General features: G+C 43.8%; 1 protein-coding gene across 1 annotated transcript in view; it reads left to right on the plus strand.

Moving 5' to 3' along the window:
- The first annotated feature begins 13,699 nt into the window (after positions 1 to 13,699).
- The window catches only part of LOC144607060 (leucine-rich repeat and immunoglobulin-like domain-containing nogo receptor-interacting protein 3), a 108,306-nt gene continuing 101,698 nt past the window's right edge, over positions 13,700 to 20,307 (plus strand). Inside the window, exon 1 of the transcript XR_013549050.1 lies at positions 13,700 to 14,448. The gene's annotated coding sequence lies outside the window, so the exon portion shown is untranslated. The remainder of the gene's footprint in view (positions 14,449 to 20,307) is intronic.

Raw genomic sequence — 20,307 nt, forward strand, 5'->3', positions numbered from 1 at the left:
GTGTCCACAGGCACTTACACTGATCCAGTTAAATAGGCTTTTGATACCGTGAAATAAAAGTTAAAACTGCTGGAAAGGCTTTGCAGTTCAGACACCATCAGTAAGAGAAATTGACTCAATATTTCAGGATGAGGAGCTCTGTTTCATCCATGTAGTCATGGCCTCCTGCCTACGTTACACAGTTGTTTGAATTTATGATTTAGGGCAACACCATCTTCCCATTAAGTGCATTGCATCATTCCTTTTATGTTAATAGCTCCAACATCTAAAATGTATCTATCTGTTCTTATTATCCACACATCTTCCTGTCTTCTTTCCACTGGGTGAATGAAACTGTTACATTGAAGTCTGCCTTCAATTCTCTGCAGTTGGTTTACTGTCTCTCCAATTAACTCATTCAGGTACCACCTTTCGTTCTCTGCTATTATCTGAAGGTCATCCATTTTCAACTGCACATAAATCATCTATTTTTAGCGGCACCTCATTAACATTTTCATTACATTAGGCAGGTTTGGTACTCAGCTCACCTTCTCTGTGTTTCCTTGCATCTCTGGATTGCTCTGGATTCATTATGCCTCTGGTATTTATGCCGGTTCTTTTTTGATTTTGCTTTTGGATCTTACATAGGAATTTGCTGAATGTTTGCTTGTTGGAGTATTTTCAACCTATATTTTTTTAAATGTTTAATGAACACAAAACTGTTACCCACTTCTCATATTCGTAGGACAAAGGACCACGGACGGTACAGCACAGGGACAGGCCCTTCGGCCCACAATGTCCATGCCAAACATGATCCCAAAGTAAAACAAATCTCCTCTGTCTGCACGTAATCCATATCCCTCCATTCCCTGCATATCCAAGTGCCTATCTGAAAGCCTCTAAAATATCACTATTGTATCTGCCTCCACCACCACTCCCAGTTGCACATTCCAGGCCCCCATCCTCCATATTTTAAAAAAACTTGCCCCGCACATCTCCTTTAAACTTTCTCCTTCTCATCTTAATGTTATGCCAACCAACATTTGATATTTCCATCCTGAATAAAGGTTCTGACTGTCTACCCTATCTATGCCTCTTGTAATTGAATATATTGCTATCAGGTCTCCCCTCAACCTCCAGAGAACACAATTTAATTTTGTCCAACCTCTCCTTATAGCTAATACCCTCTAATCCAGGCAGCATTTGGGTAAACCTCTTCTGCACACTCTCCAAGGCTCACACGTCCATCCTGTAATGGGGTGATCAGAACTATGCACAATACCCCACATGCAGTCTATCTAATGCCCTATTTTCTAACTCTTATGCTCAATTCCCCAACTGATGAAGGCAAGCGTACCATACGCCTTCTTTACCACTCTATCTACTTGTGTGTCACTTTCAGCACAATTAGACATCCACTCCAACTAAACTCTGAACTACAAACTACCTTGCACGAGGGACTTGGCAGCATAGTTTTATGTCATTGAATTTTGTTTGTTTTTTACATATTGAAATTCTTTTTGTCATTTACTATGGTGTTTACTGCATTTAAATATCTGTTGTGCTCCTGCAAGTAAGGATTTCATTATTCTGTTTCAGGACATATGACAATAAAACATTCTTGATGCTTGACTGTGGACTTGGACTATTCTTTAACTGATTACACTCCCCTTCACATAAAGGGTGCTTGGGCCTCTGAATGGTAAATATTGAGATGTTTCTCTTCCAAGACTGAAGTTTTACATTAGATTTTGATAATAAAATGTAAAATTGAACCATGAGATGGACAGCCAATATTATTCCAATTGATATAATTCATTGGCATTGTTATTCTGACAACCTGTGCAATTACAGATTGGCTCCATGTTTTATACAGACAGACATTGTGACTATTAACACAGAATATTTGATATGAATTTAATATTATAAAAGTATCAATGTAATGTCATAGAATAATATTTATTGTAATGAATGAATGAATAAGTTATTGGCCAAGTACGTACACATACAAGGAATGTGCCTTGGTGTTCCGCTCGCAAGTACAACCCGAACATACAGTAAATAATTAAGAATAAAGCGTAAAACATTAAAACATTAAGAATATAACATTACGGTTTAAACATGTGAGTGAAATAAACCAGAGCAAAAAGAGACTACAGACTTTTGGTTATTGAGTAGAGCTACTACTCGCGGGGGAAAAAAGCTGTTTTTATGTCTGGCTGTGGCTGCTTTGACAGTCCGGAGTCGCCTTCCAGAGGGAAGTGCTTCAAAGAGTTTGTGGCCAGGGTGAGAGGGGTCAGAGATGATCTTACCCGCTCGCTTCCTGGCCCTTGCAGTGTACAGTTCGTCAATGGGGGGAAGGTTGCAGCCAACAACCTTCTCAGCTGATCGAATGCAGTTAATTTAAAGTTATAACAACAGCGTAGATTAGAATATAATAGTGAAAAATAACAATTCTGCATGGAATTTAATCTATGTACAATATTATCTGTTGTTAGACATTTTATTTTTGATTAATATGGTATTAGTTAGGTAAAAGTTTTGAACATTTACGGTACAAATATCCCTCAGGTATTTTTGACAATCATGTTAATCATGAGTGATCATATAATCATTATTAGCAGATGGTTGGACAAAAGCCAGAGATGAAAAGACAAGAAGTGTGAGATAAGAACCTACTTCATTTCCGAGTTTGCAATGCATGCGTGAATTTCATGAGGCTTTTTTCGAGTCATAGATCTATACTGCATGCAAGCAGATTCTTTGGCCCATCTTGTCTATACTGAACAAATTGGCATTCCTCAGTCCCCACCCCCCACCTTTTTGCCTCTATCTTCCCTGTACACCATTGAAATGTGCACCTATTTGTCCCTTTGCCCCCCCCCATCCCCACCCACCCACCTATATTCCTTTCCCTGGCTTCACAATTCGCACCTCTTCTATACTTACCTCCGTATCTTACATTTCTTGTCTTTTTCATCTCTGGCTTTTGCCCAACCATCTGCTCATAAAATACCACCCATAAAATACCATAAAATATCACCTAAGACTTGCAAAACTTTGTCCCGCCCCAACTCTCTTCAATCTTAGTGAGGGGGGGTGCTCCACTACACCAGTTTGATAAAGGATCCTGACCCAAAACATTACCTCTCCATGTTCTCCAAAGATACTGCCTGACCCGCTGAGTTACTCCAGCACTTTATATTTTGTAAACCGGCATTTGCGGTTCCTTGTGTCTTCATGTATCGGACTCGCTCCTGTATCCTCCTCTGATTCTTCCCCCTAACTCCCATTTCAACTCAAGTTCTCACCAACTCCTCATTCCCCATCTCTCCACCTGCCAGCCTCACCTAGACTACCCGCCCCCCCCCCCCCCACCCCAAGCAACCTAGCCCTTCCTCCTGCTGACCAGCCAGTGTGTCCCACATCACAAGGGTAACGTTCATTATTTATTTCACTGGATTGATGGCTCACTGAAAGAGCAAAGACACTAATGTGACATGAATGTGTTAAATATTCATAAGCACTGAAGGTAATTTCTGGCCCTGTGATTGTTGGTGTGTGGTGTGTGTGCTGACAGTGATAATGAACTGTTCTCCTGCGGAGCACTCGATGCGTTCTGCTCCAAGTGAGATGGAGAATTTTGTGCTGCAGGGTGAATATTTAATTTCCATTTACATATCATTCCAGCATATTTCATTGTGGCACCAGCATTAACAGCTGTGCACGCAGCTGAAACATAAAGGAGACATTGTCTTCCAAAATCAGTAAAATACAAAGACTTTGCAATATCATAAACACCATCCAGAAATTGGAATAGCAAGCCTGCCTATCCCAGCAGTTTAAACATAAGATGCTTCTGAAACATAACGTTTAAGGTGTACATTGAGATCTTTTGACAAATCCATAGTTCCCTGAAAGTCACAGCACAAGTGGACAGGGTGGAAACATAGGCGTACCACATGCATACCTTCATTGGTTGGGCCATTGAGTCTAAAGGTTGGCAGTTGCTGATGCAGCTGTTGGTTAGTGCGCATCCGGGGTATTGTAGTTCTGGTGGCCATTGTACAGGAAGAATGCGGAGGGCTTTGAAGAGGTTCACCAGGACTGTGTCTCGATTGTAGTGTATTACCTATAAGGAGAGTTTGGAATAACGTGCCCTATTTTGCCTGCAGCCTAAGAGGCCGCGAGGAGAACTGATTGGATGATATAAAATTATGAGAGGCATTGATAAGGGTCAGTCTTTTTCCCCAGGGTGGAAAGGTCAAATATTAGAGGGCCTGGGTTTAACGTGAGAGTGGAAATGTCTAAAGGAGATTGGCAAGACAAGTTTGTTTACATCGAGAATGGTAGGCGCCTGGAATGCACTGCCAGGGGAGTTGTGGAAACAGATACAATCGTGTTGTTTATGAAGCATTTAGACAGGCACATGAACATGACCCTGAGTGGGCTGATGGGAGTGGATAGTCTGGCATCATGGTCAGTGCAGACATGATGGGTTAAAGTGCCTGTTCCTGTGCTTTACTGCTTTGTGTTCTATGATCATAAACACTGGAGTAAAAACTCCAGAGATATAAAGACAACCAGTCATTAAAGGCCCGATGGAAGAGGTGAGCTTGGATCTAACATGCGTGGAAAGACAGAGAGAAGGCAAGACCAAGGGGTTTGGAGGGGAGTCTGCATGTGAAGGTAGGATGACTGGAAGGTCCATAAATGAAGAGGAGAATGTTATCAGCAGAAGAAAGAGAGCATGCATTGAGGATGAAGGAGGCTGCAGAGTATGGAAGAAGAATTTTCACTCTGATTTGTTGGGATGTAAGAATCCAGTGAAGGTGACAAGGGTAAGTGAAGAGGGGCAGGGGGGGGGGCAGGGGGGGAGGGGGGGGGAGGCTTTGGATGCACAGTTGAAAAACATGGTTTAAATGAGTTGCAATTTCCGAAGGGCTGCCATTGGCCAGTCAGCATGGAGACCTTTGAACAATCCAAGTCTGACAGTGATAGAATCCTTGTGTCACCAGCGAACGAGCGGAGGGAGAAAGGCAAATGTGTAAAGTCAGCAAGTGTTGGCCATGTGGTAATTATCTGTGGTGTATGTAACTTAGATCAGGGTTGAATTGGACGCTAAGTTTCACTCCAAGAAGGTTGCCTGCATAATGGATGGAGTAAGCACCGTTACAAGTATTTTGTGTGAAGTTGATCAAGAATATCTTTGCAGCGTTGAGTTTAAGGATATTTGTGTTCAATGCTTGCTGGACAGATGGACAGTTGACAGTTGAATCGCAACTGAAGAGGCACAGCTGGTGGAAAAGACATGAGCTTGGGTGTCAATAAATACATTTAGAAACCAAAAGAGAATTTAATTGAGTAAAAAAGTGCTTTTATATGGTGAGAAAAATTTACAGTGGAAAGGAAATAACTGTTGAAGGGAGGATATTATGGAAGATGATTCCCTTGTGAAACTTAATGCAAACAACTGCATCAGCGGTTTAGCGTGGAAATTAAGAATCAGCGAGGAACATCGCAGCTGGAAGAACTGCCGCCCCACAGCGCTTGAGACTGGGGTTCAACCCAGACCTCAGTAGCTGTTTACGCGGAGTTTGCACTTTTTCCCTGTGACATAGAACACAGAACAGTGCAGCACAGGAATGGCCCCTTCGGCCCACACATTTGTGCCGAACATGATTTCATCTTCCTGTGCATGATCCATCTATTCTTTGCACTTCCCTGTGATCTATGTATAATTACTAAAACTCTCATCTTGTATGTGGGGTTGTGCTTATATTTGTTCTGAAAAGACAGCCAAACAGTAATGATGGTGCAACAATTTTAGGCCCACTCTACTCACCATTTCCCTGCGGTCTCAATAAATCAAGTTTTGTTAAAAACAATTAACATAAATAAACACGCCTGGAAGACCAGTGGGAGGACAGGCGCCCATCCCGGCATGCCCCGTGCCTGACCTTCCTCCCGTGGTGCAGCGCGGTGGCAGAGGATCCAACAAGATGGCCGTCGCCGCCATTCTCCGCCGGGCTGCAGGAGAGGTTTCGGGTCCACGGCTCGCTCTGCCTGCAGCGCTGGCCACAAGGGGCCGAAGTGAGTGGTTCCCTCTCCCCTTCCCTGTCCCCCCTCGCCTTCCCACGGACCCGGGAGACACTCCCTGCCCGGCAACGGGTCCAGGGATCGTCAGTTGGGGGAGGGTTGCCGGGCCCGCAGGAGAGGTTTGCACCCAGCGGGGGTTGCCGCGCCCACAGGAGAGGTTTGCACCCAACGGGTTCACGCCGGTCAAGTAATATCTAAAAGTCTCTTAAACACCACTGTCATATCTGCCACCACCATCACCCGACAGGACGTGTTCCAGGTCCCCACCACCATCTGTGTAAAAAAAAATTATCCGCACATCTCCATTCCCCCTCTCATCTTCTAGCTATACCCTCTAATGTTGGACATTTCTCCCTGGGGGAAAGGGTGGGTTGTGGGTGAAACCATCACGGGTTTTCTCTGAGTGTTCTGGTTTCATTCCGCATCCCAAGACATGCAGCTTTGTAGGTTAATTGGCCTTTGTAAATTGCCCCTAATGTGTAGGGAGTGGATGAGAAGGTGGGATAACACAGAATTAGGGTGAACGGGTGATCAATGGTCAACATGGACTCGGTGGGCCGAAGGGCCTGTTTCCGTGCAATTCTGTTCAATTGATAATAATGAGGAAAGAAAGGTTGCTTGAAGGGATGGAGAGAATGAAGAAATGTTAAGCCAAATGCACTGTGAGCGGGGCATGAAAATTAAACAGTTCTTAATATCTTAAAGTAAATGTTTTCAGGGTGGGGAAAATCAGGCAAGATTATTAAATCGCTTTACCAAGTGTGAGATTATAAAGTCTGAAATTAATGCACATTTTCAACGAGTAAGATGAGCCATGCATGAGAGATTAACTGTCCCAGATGCCCACAATTCTGCTGCTTGCTGTCAGGATGTGATTCCAGGTTCTTGAAATGATGACTGAGTGGAGCATCCAGAGGAAGCTCAGAAACATTTATCATGTCACCACCTTTTAATGATGCTGCCAGCCATGTCAGGCATCTGAGATACAACCTGCCAGCCAACTGTGGATAATATAAAAAACACAAAACATTCACACATCAAGTGCAGCTTTGAAGCCCAGTTTGCCGACCCAAAGCTTTGTGACTCCATTTGAAAGTGGAAGAAGAGGAGGAGACAGCTGACAGAAGCACCCAGCTATCTGTTCCATCCCCAATCCTGTTGCTCCCACCTCCCTGCTCACCGTTGTTCAATAGACAATGTAAACATCCAGGGGCTTGAAGCAACTATCCTCGGGTCAGGCAGGATTCCAGGCAGCAGACATGAATGAAAGCATGCGGACATCTGCCTGATTTACTAAGATCCTTGGCAAATCTCGCAGCCATTACTGCTTCTCCATAAAAAAAACACACAGCGTAGGTTTACTAGGTTAATTCCCGGAATGGCGGAACTGTCATATGTTGAAAGATGGGAGCGGCTAGGCATGTATACACTGGAATTTAGAAGGATGCGAGGGGATCTTATCGAAACATATAAGATTATTAAGGGGTTGGACACGTTAGAGGCAGGAAACATGTTCCCAATTTTGGGGGAGTCCAGAACCAGGGGCCACAGTTTAAGAATAAGGGGTAGGCCATTTAGAACGGAGATCAGGAAAAACTTTTTCAGTCAGATAGTTGTAAATCTGTGGAATTCACTGCCTCAGAAGGCAGTGGAGGCCATTTCTCTGAATGCATTCAAGAGAGAGCTAGATAGAGCTCTTAAGGATAGCGGAGTCAGGGGGTATGGAGAGAAGGCAGGAACGGGGTACTGCTTGAGAATGATCAGCCATGATCACATTGAATGGTGGTGCTGGCTCGAAGGGCCGAATGGCCTACTGCTGCACCTATTGTCTATTGTCTATTGCTAATCGACCTGATCAGGTGGTTAGAGAAATTAATCATTGATTAAAAGTAGAATTGAATTTAAATTGAGTAGACTTGAAATTAATCATTGAGCGACACAGTGGCGTAGTGGAGGAGTTGCTGCCTTTCAGCACCAGCGACACGGGTTTGATCCTGACTATGGGTGCTTGTCTGTAGGTATTTTGTACATTCTCCTCGTGACCTGCATGGGTTTTCTCCGGGAGCTTCAGTTTCCACCCAAACTCCTAAGACGTACAGGTTTATAGGTTCATTGGCTTTGGTAAAATTGTGAATTGTCCCTCGTGTGTAGGATAGTGCTAGTGCACGAGGTGATCGCTGGTTGGCACAGACTCGGTGGGCTGAAGGGCCTGTTTCTGTGTTGTGTCTCTAAAGTATAAAGTAGCCAAATGACAAGAAGACCGGGGAAAAATGAAGGAAGATATATGAAGAAGTGGGGCGTTCAATGTAAGAGTCAGGAAGTCCTGTTGTAGCCTCTAAAAAAACTTTGGTAACACCACATTTAGAGTAACGTGTGCAGTTCCGGTTGACCCTTTACAGGAAGAATTGTGGCGGCTTTCGAGAGAGTGCAAATATTGGTTGTCAGGATGCTGCCTAGATTAGAGGCTATAAACTTACATTGTTTTTTTTTGTTGGGCAAACTTGGACAAACTTGGGTTGTTTTCTCATGAACGTCAGAGGATGAGGGGAGGCCTGTTGAAATATAGGAGGAAGGAAAGAAAGCACCTAGCCAGAAACAAAGTTAATGTTGAATTAATGAGCTTTGGGAAAACAAGGAGCAAGAGGGAGGGGAGGGATCATGCACAACTGTGGAGATTGAAATTAAGTTATTCTGCTGTGAACAGGTTTAACAAAACAAGAAGTCTAGATCTTGCACTGTAGCAGGGATAAGCCACTTCATGTCAGCTCAAAGATTGCCTCGATCTTGCTGTATTTCTACATAAATTACGATCCAAAATGTCAACAACAAAAACCTGATGGTGACACCAATGGCATTTCCCATTTTCATGACATCAATGAGCATCTTATGGATCTCATTCCTAAATGTTACTGTCATGCAGAAATGACTGGTTCGTTCTCATTTGAAATAAGCTAGGTTCTATTCACGATACATTATTGTTTTTTGAATTAGATTTGTCCCAGGCTGCGATTTTGTTCTTTGGCAGACAGATATTACTTTTGAACTCTTTCTGATGGGCATCATGCTGCTCCAAAAGTGGACAATTTCTGATACCAATCTCACATATTGTGGTTTGCAGCTGACTCTCCTTGGATCCAGCACACTATCTCTTCACACTGGTCAGCCTCTCCCAGTGAGTGATCGATGAATTTAACAATACATTCCTCTGCAGCCTCTGCAACTTTTGTCAAAAAACCATTGAAATCATACTCATATCATATCATATATATACAGCCGGAAACAGGCGTTTTCGGCCCTCCAAGTCCGTGCCGCCCAGCGATCCCCGTACATTAACACTATCCTACACCCACTAGGGACAATTTTTACATTTACCCAGCCAATTAACCTACATACCTGTACGTCTTTGGAGTTACATCACAGCTTGGTGTTGGACAGCTCTGCCCAAGCCTGCAAGAGGTTGCAGAGAGTTATTGGTGTAGCTCAGTCCATCACATGGACTAGAATTCCCACTATTGACTCCATCCACACTTTATGCCTCCTTGGAAACACAGCCAACATAATCAAAGGCTTGTCCCACCCCGGTCATTCCTTTTGCTCCCTGCTCCCATCAGGCAGAAGATACAGAAGCTTGAAAGCACGCACCATCAGACTCAGGAATAGCTTCTTCCCTTCTGTTATCAGGCTTCCGAACAGTCAATAGACAATAGACAATAGGTGCAGGAGGAGGCCATTCGGCCCTTCGAGCCAGCACCGCCATTCAATGTGATCATGGCTGATCATTCTCAATCAGTACTCCGTTCCTGCCTTCTCCCTATACCCCCTGACTCCGCTATCCTTAAGAGCTCTATCTAGCTCTCTCTTGAATGCATTCAGAGAATTGGCCTCCACTGCCTTCTGAGGTAGAGAATTCCACAGATTTACAACTCTCTGACTGAAAATGTTTTTCCTCATCTCAGTTCTAAATGGCCTACCCTTATTCTTAAACTGTGGCCCCTTGTTCTGGACTCCCGCAACATTGAGAACATGTTTCCTGCCTCTAACGTGTCCAACCCCTTAATAATCTTATACGTTTCGATAAGATCTCCTCTCATCCTTCTAAATTCCAGTGTATACAAGCCTAGTCGCTCCTTCCATAAGCTGTCCGATTCACTTCTACCCCGTTGTGGACATGGGACTTTGTCTATGAAACTGGCATGCCACAGTGCTGAGAACTATATAGCACTCTGTAACTTCCCCTCTGCTCTCTCTATTCTGCTTGAGTTTAACTTGATTGTATTTATGTAAGCAAAGAAAAGCTTTTCACTGTACAAGTGAAAATAATAAACCTCAACCTAAACATAAACCGTTCATCCTACTTGTTGGGTTAATTTGACTAATTCCTGGCCAATGGAGCAAAGAAATCACAGATTGTGCACAGTGCTACAAAATGCCCTTTTCAAGAACCATCCCAAACTAATTGCAGTTCCACAGTTTCCCCAAGTTCTCATCCACCTACTTTCCTCTCTCTGGTTTCACATTTCACTTTTTACTCTCCTTATCTTATACCCTTTTGCCTCCTATTCATTTCTAGCCTTTGTCCACCCCTCTGTCCAGCAACCCCCCCTCCCCCCAACATAACTTTTTGACATAACTATTAGATACATCGTCTTGTTTTCTGTGGACATCTGAAAAAACTAAGTATATGATTTTAATTTAAATGTAAATTCTACTTAGAACAAATCATGCATCTCTTGATCTCTCAGCATCCACACAATCAACAAATTAATTTCCTTCCTTCCTCTTCCACCCTGAGTCAAAGAGGAATAGTAGGTTTGCAAGTGGCACACGAGTTGGTGATGTAGTGGACAGTGAGGAAGATTGTTTAAGGCCACAGCAGGAAGTAGATCAGATGGAAAGTAGGGCAGAGAGTTGGCAGATGGAATTTAATCCCAAAAACTGTGAAGTAATGTGTTTGGAATGTCAATAGTAGAGAGAATTTGGGGTGTCTCAAATACCATTCCAACTCAATTTACAAGTTGGCAGATGACACCACCATAATGGGCCAAATATCAAATAAAGGCAAGATGGAGTACAAGATGCAGATTGTGAATCTCGTGATGATGCCAAGACAACACCCTTTCCCTCAAAGTCAACAAGACAAAGGAAATTGTGATTGACTTCGAGAAGTGGAGAATACACACACCTTGGTATACATTGGTGCTGAAGTCAAAATGGTTGAAAGCTTCAAGTTCTTAGGAATAAATATCACCAGCAATTTGTCCCTGCCATCACAGAAGTCAATCTTCAGTCTGTTTTTATAAACCTCTAAGGTGTTTCCTCTCAGGCTCCTTTACGTCAGGAAAAACAGTCCCAGCCTGTCCAGTCTATCCTTATAACTCAAGCCCTCCAGCCCTGGCAAGATTATTGTGCATCTTCACTGCACCCTCTCTTGCTTGATCGTAGCCTTCCCATAGGGTGTTTGAATTTGACTTGATTCTATATATAAGTAGTATTATCTGTTCTGACTGGATAGCATACAAAACAAAGTTTTTCAGTTCAGTTTATTGCCACGTGTAACGAGGTACAGTGAAAAGCTTTTGTTGCATGTTAACCAGTCAGCAGAAAGACAATACATGATTACAATCAAGTTATTTACAGCGTATAGATACTTGATAAGGGTTAACGTTTAGTGCAAGGTAGAGCCAATAAAGTCTGATTAAAGATAGTCTGAGGGTCACCAATGAGGTAGATAGTAGTTCAGGGCTGCCCTTTAGTAGTGGTAGGATGAGCTCACTGTAACTTGGTATAACAATAAACCTAAAGCTAAAACATTGCCTCCACTGTGCAAAGCAGCTGCAGACATCTGTCTGGGAGGATGGGCTGGTGTTAAACTTTTAGTAGTTGATGCCTTTGTAATTAACAGGGACAGAGCAGATGTGGAAGTGAATTGAGTTTAACAATCGTGAAGCTGGCAGCAATGCCAGTAGCATCCTTGAGGGGGTCATTGTCAGAGAGATCCCTTATGGGAAATGTGCAGCATGCTGGAGTGTTGCTGGATTCTCTTAGACTTGACGTTATTTTTGAACTACTCTTCCATTACAATGAGAGAGAGTGGTATACCCACCCATATCTTTAAAAACACGCACAGTAGTGCAGCTGATAGAGCTGCTGTCTCAGCTTCAGAGACCCGTATTTGATCCCAACAAGTGCTGTCTGTGTGGAGTTTACACATTCTTTCTCCACAGAATATAGTCCCAGCCACCCTAATCTCTCACTGTAGCTCAGGCCCACAAGTTCTGGCACCATCCTCGTAAACGTTCTCTGCATTCTTTCCAGCAGGGTAACCAAAAATGAAAACAGAACTCCAAGTGTGGCCTCGCCGATGTCTTGTACAACTGTAACATAACATCCGAACTTCGACACTCAGTAGCCTGATTGATGAAGGCCAATGAACAGAAAGCCTTATTGACCACTCTATCTACCTGTGATGCCACTTTCAAGGATCAATGTACCTGCACTCTTAGATCCCTCTGCTCCACAACACTCCCCAACACCCTGACATTCACTGTGAAGGGTCCTCCCCCTAGTTTGACTTCCCAAAATGCCACGCTTTACACTTATCTGTGTTAAACTCCATTTAACCTTTCCTCAGCCAACTTGGCCACCTGATCAAGATATTGTATAATTTCTGATAACCATCTTTGCAATCTATGACACCACCTACTTTAGTGCCATCTGCAAACTTACTGATCATGCCTTCTAGATTCTCATCCAAATGGTTGATATAAGTAGCAACCTCAATGGGCCCAGCACCGATCCCTGAGGTGTACTCCAATCTGAAAAATAACCTTCCGCAATCACTCTCTCCTTCCTTCCGGGGCGGCACGGTGGCGCAGCGGTAGAGTTGCTGCCTTACAGTGCTTGCAGCGCCGGAGGCCCGTGTTCAATTCTGACTACGGCTGCTGTGCGTACGGAGTTTGTACGTTCTCCCCGTGAGCTGCGAGATCTTCGGTTTCCTCCCACACTCCAAAAACGTACAGGTATGTAGGTAAATTGGCTTGGTAACTGTAAAAAAAAAATGTCCCTAGTGTGTGTAGGACAGCGTTAATATGCAGGGATCACTGGTCGGAGTGGACCTGGTGGGCCGAAGGGCCTGTTTTGGCACTGTATCTCTAAACTAAACTAATCCAAATCAATTTTCTATCCAATTGGCTGGCTCTCCCTAGATCCCAGTGATCTAACCAGAGCAGACTACCATGCAGAACCATTTCAATGCCTTGCTGAAGTCCATATAGACAACATCTATGGCTTTGCCCTTCATTGTCATTTTTGGTTGCTTCTTCAAAAAGCTCAATCGGATTTGTAAGACATGATCTCCTACGTGCAAAAAAAAAAACTCCCTATTCAGCCCCTGTCTATCCAAATTCACATATACCTTATCCATCGGAATCCTCTCCAGTAACTCGCCCATCACAGTTGTTATGTCCACCAGTGTATAGTTCCCAAGCCTTTCCCTGCAACCTTCTTAATCCCAGTCTTCTGGCACATCACCCGTGTCTAATGATGATGTATAGAAATATATTTTTGTTTCTCCCAACCTTTCGCCTGGCTGTGAATTAAACCGACATCTCTGGAGACAAGGAAACATTATTAGGAAATAAAGCGGCAGCAGCAGCAAGCTAAATGTGAGGTCTTTGTTCAAATTACCTGCAGTTCTGTGTGTCTGTTCGCATCGCACGCTGCTCATTTGCTGTCCGTGAAATAACTTTGGCAACCGACCAGGAATTGTGCTCGCAGAGCAAGGTTACCATCCAAACCAGCACCGACACATGGGAAACCAGAGCTGCCTTTGTTGTTTTCTGTGCTGCCCTGCGAAGTTTACCTACAAATTACGGTGGCAAACCCATTAAAGGAACCCCTGGAGACTCGTGGATATTAATACATAGAATGACTGTTTCTGCGGTGGTGTTCACCGCCAGGACAAGGACATTTGGCTTCAGTGAGTGACAGGTAGTTCTCTGAACACCTCTGGCAGATGTGTGTCAGCTCGTCAGCACATTGAAGTTTTTTTGGCTGGAAGCAGAACGGACGAAGTGAAGGTTGATTCTGGGACACTAGCTCTTCCCTGAGATGTCCCCAAAGGATAGAGGAATGAGCAAAAACATATCTACATTCCTAAAATAGCACCAGGCTGTGTGGGCTGGCTGGACCGCAGGAGGGAAACCCCCCCCATGAAAAGTACCTTCCAGTCATTCCATTCAGATTTTATTTTGTTCAGTGTTTCACTGCAAGTCTTTCACAGTCCGCTTACGGTCGGTCAGCAGCTTAGACGAAAGCTGCAGCTGCTACCCACGATGATGGCATGGACTGCAGGGATGAACACAAACCTCGGTAAGTGCTATGTTGCATTGATAAATACTGCTGCTTCAACCTTTCTACTGACTTCGAATATGTTGTTGATGATTGCAGCTATTCCTGTTTCTCACTGTATTCTTCCAGATAAGCGGAAATATTTTTTCCCCCCACCGCTCGACTGTGATTTTGATGCTGCACATTAAATCTCCCGCATAAAAGGAGATGTTACTGAATTTTAAATTCCCATCAGCTCCAGAATATGTCAACAAGATCAGCAGCCCACGAGGCATTCCGCACAATGAACTGCATCAAAGCCGGGATTCAGTAATCTGCCTGAAAGTGGGATATTTGAGAATGTGGCGAAGCGTCGAAATTGTCTGTTAACACGAATTAGAAACTGCATCCAGATGATGCACATTGCTTGTCATGTCAGACAGGGTGAGATTTTAAATCATTCTGCAGTTTTGCAAAAGGTTCATAAAAGTTATTTTACAAGTAGATTTTAATACTGTTGCACCTAAGCCCCTTAATAAATTGCCATTATTGCTTTAGATTTGATTTAACAAAAAAATTGATTTGGATTAAATTTTACTGAATGTCTTATTTCCCAACTCACTCATAATCAATTTTATTAATGAATTATACAGATGTGAAATTGGATTAATTATTCTGTTTTATTCTTCAGTTTAAATATCCGTATGGTTCAATAGATAGTTTATAACTGTTTCTGTCAGACTTCACATGTTTGGATAAATAATTTTGATCGTGGCTTTGCAGGGAATAACCGCTGTAGTTTTTGTGAATTAAATTAATTGCTTCCGGAACAAGATTAATTGCAAGGGTTAAATGAAGTAACTATTAATATTATATGGCAAGGAGAATTAAAGTGTTTAGCAGCCGGGAGATCAGGTAGGTTCAGGTGGACTGAGCGAAGGTGTTCAGTGAAACTGAGAGAAGAATCCACATCTTGTAAACAGATATGGTAGATGAGGTTGGAGGAGGTGCAAGTGAACCTCTGCCTAACCTGAAAGGACTGTTGGTGTCCCTGGACAGAGTCGAGGGAGGAGGTGTAGGGACAGGTGTTGCATCCTTTAATTCTCCTACCCATTCCCAAAGAGACCTTTCTGTCCTAGGTCTCCTCCATTGTCAGAGTGAGGCTAAATGCAAATTACATCAACAGCATCTCATATTTCGCTTGGGCAACTTACAGCCCAGTGATATGACTTTTGATTTTTCTAACTTCAGGTAGCCCCGGCATTTCCTCTCTCTCCATTCCTCCCCCACCCAAGTCGCACTAGCTTTTCGTCTTCACTCTACAAACAGCTAACAATGGCCTGTTTCCTTTATCATCATTACTTTTTGCCTACCTTTCCTTTATTGTTCTTTATCTCTCCACCTCACCATCTATACCTCTTTTCCCTTATCCCTAACCAGTCTGAAGAAGGGTCTCAACTCGAAACGTCACCCATTCTTTCTCTCCAGAGATGCTGCCTGCCCCACTGAGTTACTCTAGCTTTTTGTGTCCACTGAGTGATGGACTGGGCTATATCCACAACTCTGCAATTTTTTGAGGTCTTGAGCAAGAGGTATTCCCAAACCAAACTGTGATACAACCCAATTGTATACATTCTGTGGTGAATTTGTAATGGTTCAAACTAGCTTGCATGGACTATAGCAGACCTGGAACTCTTAAAGAGACAGGGCTTTGTGGATGGGCTTGGTGATGGAAGTCATTCCAGTGGGTCCTGGTAACATCGGAAGGAATGAAGAAACATTGGAGTGTGTGGGCAAATAACACAGTAGGCCTTGGTCTGTGTGTAGGAAAGAACTGCAGATGCTGATTTAAATCGAAGGTAGACACAAAATGCTGAAGTAACTCAGCAGGACAGGCAGCATCTCTGGAGAGAAGGAATGGGTGATGTTTCGGGTCAAGACCCTTCTTCAGACTGATGTCAGAAGAGTATGCGCGTAGTATAAAAAATAAAGTGGATGAGCTTGAGGCTCAGTTAGTCATGGGCAATTATGATGTTGTAGGGATCACTGAGACATGGCTACAAGAGGACCAGGGCTGGGAACTGAATATTCAGGGGTACACAACGTATAGAAAAGACAGACAGGAGGGCAGAGGGGGTGGGGTTGCTCTGATGGTAAGGAATGATATTCATTCCCTTGCAAGGGGTGACATAGAATCAGGAGATGTTGAATCAGTATGGATAGAAATGAGAAATTGTAAGGGTAAAAAGACCCTAATGGGAGTTATCTATAGGCCCCCAAACAGTAGCCTCGACATAGGGTGCAAGTTGAATCAGGAGATAAAATTGGCGAGTCAAAAATGTAATGCTACGGTGGTTATGGGAAATTTCAACATGCAGGTAGACTGGGAAAATCAGGTTGGAAATGGACCCCAGGAAAGAGAGTTTGTAGAGTGCCTTCGAGATGGATTCTTAGAACAGCTTGTACTGGAGCCTACCAGGGAGAAGGCAATTCTGGATTTAGTGTTGTGTAATGATCCTGATCTGATAAAGGGACTAGAGGTAAAAGAGCCATTAGGAGGCAGTGATCACAACATGATAAGTTTTACTCTGCAAATGGAAAGGCAGAAGGGAAAATCGGAAGTGTCGGTATTACAGTATAGCAAAGGGGATTACAGAGGCATGAGGCGGGAGCTGGCCAAAATTGACTGGAAGGAGGCCCTAGCAGGGAAGACGGTAGAACAGCAATGGCAGGTATTCCTGGGAATAATGCAGAGGTTGCAGGATCAATTTATTCCAAAGAGGCGGAAAGACTCTAAGGGGAGTAAGAGACACCTGTGGCTGACGAGGGAAGTCAGGGACAGCATAAAAATTAAGGAGAGGAAGTATAACATAGCAAAGAAGAGTGGGAAGACAGAGGATTGGGACTCTTTTAAAGAGCAACAAAAGTTAACTAAAAAGGCAATACGGGGAGAAAAGATGAGGTACGAGGGTAAACTAGCCAATAATATAAAGGAGGATAGCAAAAGTTTTTTTAGGTACGTGAAGAGAAAAAAAATAGTCAAGGCAAATGTGGGTCCCTTGAAGACAGAAACAGGGGAATTTATTATGGGGAACAAAGAAATGGCAGACGAGTTAAACCGTTACTTTGGATCTGTCTTCACTGAGGAAGATACACACAATCTCCCAAATGTTCTAGGGGCCGGAGAACCTAGGGTGATGGAGGAACTGAAGGAAATCCACATTAGGCAGGAAATGGTTTTGGGTAGACTGATGGGACTGAAGGCTGATAAATCCCCAGGGCCTGATGGTCTGCATCCCAGGGTACTTAAGGAGGTGGCTCTAGAAATAGTGGAAGCATTGGAGATCATTTTTCAATGTTCTATAGATTCAGGATCAGTTCCTGTGGATTGGAGGATAGCAAATGTTATCCCACTTTTTAAGAAAGGAGGGAGAGAGAAAACGGGTAATTATAGACCAGTTAGTCTGACATCAGTGGTGGGGAAGATGCTGGAGTCAATTATAAAAGACGAAATTGCTGAGCATTTGGATAGCAGTAACGGGATCATTCCGAGTCAGCATGGATTTACGAAGGGGAAATCATGCTTGACAAATCTACTGGAATTTTTTGAGGATGTAACTAGGAAAATTGACAGGGGAGAGTCAGTGGATGTGGTGTACCTCGACTTTCAGAAAGCCTTTGACAAGGTCCCACATAGGAGATTAGTGGGCAAAATTAGGGCACATGGTATTGGGGGTAGGGTAATGACATGGATAGAAAATTGGTTGACAGACAGAAAGCAAAGAGTGGGGATAAATGGGGCCCTTTCGGAATGGGAGGCAGTGACCAGTGGGGTACCGCAAGGTTCGGTGCTGGGACCCCAGCTATTTACGATATACATTAATGACTTAGACGAAGGGATTAAAAGTACCATTAGCAAATTTGCAGATGATACTAAGCTGGGGGGTAGTGTGAATTGTGAGGAAGATGCAATAAGGCTGCAGGGTGACTTGGACAGGTTGTGTGAGTGGGCGGATACATGGCAGATGCAGTTTAATGTAGATAAGTGTGAGGTTATTCACTTTGGAAGTAAGAATAGAAAGGCAGATTATCTGAATGGTGTCAAGTTAGGAGGAGGGGGAGTTCAACGAGATCTGGGTGTCCTAGTGCATCAGTCAATGAAAGGAAGCATGGTAGCGCAGCGGTAGAGTTGCTGCTTTACAGCGAATGCAGCGCCGGAGACACAGGTTCGATCCTGACTACGGGTGCTGCACTGTAAGGAGTTTGTACGTTCTCCCCGTGACCTGCGTGGGTTTTCTCCGAGATCTTCGGTTTCCTCCCACACTCCAAAGACGTACAGGTATGTAGGTTGATTGGCTGGGTAAATGTAAAAATTGTCCCTAGTGGGTGTAGGATAGTGTTAATGTGCGGGGATCACTGGGCGGCACGGACTTGGAGGGCCGAAAAGGCCTGTTTCCGGCTGTAGATATATGATATGATATGATATGATAAGTACAGCAGGCAGTGAAGAAAGCCAATGGAATGTTGGCCTTCGTAACAAGAGGAGTTGAGTATAGGAGCAAAGAGGTCCTTCTACAGTTGTACGGGGCCCTGGTGAGACTGCACCTGGAGTACTGTGTGCAGTTTTGGTCTCCAAGTTTGAGGAAGGATATTCTTGCTATGGAGAGCGTGCAGCATAGGTTCACTAGGTTAATTCCCGGAATGGCGGGACTGTCGTATGTTGAAAGGCTGGAGCGATTGGGCTTGTATACACTGGAATTTAGAAGGATGAAGGGGGATCTTATTGAAACATATAAGATAATTAGGGGATTGGACACATTAGAGGCAGGAAACATGTTCCCAATGTTGGGGGAGTCCAGAACAAGGGGCCACAGTTTAAGAATAAGGGGTAGGCCATTTAGAACGGAGATGAGGAAGAACATTTTCAGTCAGAGAGTGGTGAAGGTGTGGAATTCTCTGCCTCAGAAGGCAGTGGAGGCCAGTTCGTTGGATGCTTTCAAGAGAGAGCTGGATAGAGCTCTTAAGGATAGCGGAGTGAGGGGGTATGGGGAGAAGGCAGGAACGGGGTACTGATTGAGAGTGATCAGCCATGATCGCATTGAATGGCGGTGCTGGCTCGAAGGGCTGAATGGCCTACTCCTGCACCTATTGTCTATTGTCTATTGTCTATTGTCTATTGACAGAGATAGAATGTGCTGGTTTAAATCGAAGGGAGACACAAAATGATGGAGTAACTCAGCGGGACAGGAAGCATCTCTGGAGAGAAGGAATGGGTGACGTTTCAGGTCGAGACCCTTCTTCAGACTGATGTCAGGGGAGTGGACGGGCTCAGGACTTTCATCGGCCTGCTCGGCTCGGCCCTGGGACTTTCCATCGCCCGGTGGGGGCTTCAAAAAGTTGGGAGCCTCGATCACCTCGTGGCACCATGGGAGAAGAATGAGGAGGAGATAAGACTTTGCCTTCCATCACAGTGAGGATGTGCCTAGAGCAATCACTGTGATGGCTGTTTGTGTAAAAATTGTATCTGTGTGTCCTGTGCTTTTTGTTGTCTACTGCCGGACGTTGTTTATTCGCCGCTTTTCCGTTAGGATAGTTTGTCTGTTTGTTTTTATGTTGATTGTTTTTGTAAAGCGCTTTGAGCAACCGATAAGGCGCTATATAAAATAAATGCTTATTATTATTATTATTATTAAAGACAGAATGTGCTGGTTTAAATCGAAGGTATGATGTGAAGAGGAAAGAAGTAGTCCTCTGATCTCAGAGGTTCATAGAATCTTAGAGTAACACAAAACAGAAACAAGTCTTTAGGTTAAACAAGACCATGCTAACTAGCATGTAGCCATTAACACTAATCCTACACTATTCCCATTTTATTTTCTCTACATTCCAATACTGTCCCAC

The sequence above is a fragment of the Rhinoraja longicauda genome, chromosome 28, assembly GCF_053455715.1.
Source record: "Rhinoraja longicauda isolate Sanriku21f chromosome 28, sRhiLon1.1, whole genome shotgun sequence".
NCBI lineage: Eukaryota > Metazoa > Chordata > Chondrichthyes > Rajiformes > Arhynchobatidae > Rhinoraja > Rhinoraja longicauda.